Source organism: Neurospora hispaniola (assembly GCF_033458365.1).
Source record: "Neurospora hispaniola strain FGSC 10403 chromosome Unknown B0T23scaffold_5, whole genome shotgun sequence".
NCBI classification, from domain to species: domain Eukaryota; kingdom Fungi; phylum Ascomycota; class Sordariomycetes; order Sordariales; family Sordariaceae; genus Neurospora; species Neurospora hispaniola.
The window spans coordinates 1,445,215-1,447,833 of NW_026944410.1; the positions used below are offsets into that span (position 1 = coordinate 1,445,215).

The window sequence follows — 2,619 nt, forward strand, 5'->3', positions numbered from 1 at the left end:
AATAATCGGTATAATTAAGTATTAATATAATTCTAAGTAATTAAAATAGATAAAAACAGATCCGTTTCCTTTAAAATAAATTCTTCTTTCAATTAATTCTTATTTATAGCCAGAAATTCTTATTTAATAATACTATTTATTAATATAAGTCTTGAATTACAATTAATTATAATTCCTTACAATAAATCTATTATTCGGTGACGAAATCCGTTATATATTAATCCCTTTAATAAATATATTAGTAACGAATCCGTTATAAAGTAATATAGTAATTATAATCTCGATTCCTTATAATATTATAATACTAATAAATTTATTTAATTATTCTTTTTACTTTTAATATAATAATTACAAATAAAATTCTTTAAATCCAATAATTAACCTCCTCCTTCGTCCTATTTTAATTTATTTAAAATCCGCCCCTTCCTCCTTAATTATAGATTTTTAAATATAAATTTAATTAGGATTGCCGAATAATAACTTTATTATTGAATAATTATATTTAATTATATTTTTCTTTTATTATAAAGAGGCGAAGATATAGTAGTATAAAGTAAAAGGGGTTAATGAACCTTCGAATTTTTTTTATAGGGAAATAAGGGAATAAGAAAAAATAGTATATCCGACGACCTAGAAATATAGTTCGGAAATTTTTTAAATTATTTCCCTTAAATATTATTCAACAATACTTAAAAATCTTCTATATAGAAATTAATCTCTTATAATAAACGTTTAATCTTAATTAACCCCTATCTATTTCCCTATTACCCTATAATGTAATTATTTTAGACCTATAGGGTTAAATAATATAATATCCAAATTAGTAGGTAGGTAAAGGTAGTAGGCCGGATATTACAATTATTTAGCCTTATAAATCCAAAGAGATATATAGGTTATTGGAAGTAATTAAACAATTAAAATTAATAGAAATCCCCTATTATTAAATCTTAAAAATAATTTTCCTTATAATTATATAATATATCAATTAAATTATTATATTTATATTTAAGATTCTAAAGGTAATTTCCGTATTTTTAAACCTCTAGAAATTTAATATATATTAGTCTTATATACGCTAACTAGCTATACTAGTCTACCCAGGGGGGTATGCGGTGCTGCTTCGTTCGTAGTCTAAGGGAAAAACCGTATTGTTGAAATCCGGATGAAAACCCTCAACTTCTCTATATCCAACCCTAACCCTAACCCGAACCCTTCGTCCCACCTCACCGTAGGGGGCCCGGGGAGCCGTAGTTACTTCTCGTTTTATCTTCTCTCGGTACGTTATCTCTTAGTCCCGGTGGACTTCGCAATTTTTAATTAGTCGGTTCCTTAAAGTTCTACTTCCCTACCCAACGCTTCGGTAACGCTCTTTATTCCGGAAGCGGGTATTCTTCTTTTATCCTATCTTTAAGGTAGGGGTAGGGAAATAGAGTTTTACTTTCTTAATCGGAATTTTATCGTCTTATTTTAATTAGCCGGGATTTTTGGTAAGATAATGTTAATTAGTCTAATATTGTAGGACCGGACGGGTTCTATCCGAGTGGAATTGTAGTTTTAGAATAGATTTCGGAGGTAGGGTTCTAATTCCTAAACCCTATTAGAGCGGGAGCGGGGCGGAGGCGGCCGGTACTTCTTCGAATAGGATAAGATTTTTAATACGTGCCCAATTATGTATACTTAGGGTTCTAGACCAGGGTGGGCCCCTATATTTAATTACGCTATAACGCTTAGTAGAGCAATAGCGGGGAAAATCTTTTATCCGATCCGGCGGCGAAAAACCGGATAAAAGAGGGGGGGGGAGCGGGATTCAAACCTACGACCTTTCGGATAAAACCGAAAGGGGGCCAAGCTCAGATCTTCCCAACTGAGCTATCCCCCCAAATCTAATATAGAATTAGAGGATTTCTAAATAATTTATATTTAATTTTTAAAATTTATTTTTAAATTAATATTTCTAAACTATATTTCTAAATCGTTAGATAGGCCCTAAAGTACGATTGTAAGGGTTCGAATATATATAATATAAATTAGCCGATTAAAATTAGTAAGTGGAAATATTATAATATAGGGTTATTTCGTAATCCGTTATATGTGGGGCGTATTAATTTCGGAGTTATTAGCCCGAAAAATTGGTCTTTAATTTATTGGGCGCTAATATCTAGTAAAGTAACGAAGTGACCGGTTAATTAAAGCGGGTCTTAATTAATTATTAACTATTTAAATAAAATTTTTAATCTACTAAATATATATTTATACTTTTACTCTATAAGGATATTAATAAGCCTATTTTAATAGGCCTATTCTAAATAATAAATTACAAATAAATAATTATAATATAGGAAAAAGCCCGTATATACTATTTATTTAGTATAGATATAAGATTTTCTTTATATTTCTAAATAAAGTTGTAAGTTGAAAAAGAAATTGAAAAAGCGAGTTCTTATATATTAAATATTATATTATTTTTATACCTCTTATCTAATATTTATTATAATTTTTTTTTTAATACATTTCGGTAGAGATGCCCGCGGACCGAGAATTATATAAACCCTTATAAATAACAATTACAATAATAAATAAAGGTATAAATACACTCTATTTATATTATATATAATAAAT

General features: G+C 28.4%; 1 pseudogene across 1 annotated transcript; it reads right to left on the reverse strand.

The window, feature by feature from the left end:
- Positions 1–1,792: 1,792 nt before the first annotated feature.
- B0T23DRAFT_t258 lies at positions 1,793–1,879 on the reverse strand (annotated as a pseudogene). The gene has a single exon. The product of its transcript is annotated as a tRNA-OTHER (tRNA).
- Positions 1,880–2,619: the final 740 nt, after the last annotated feature.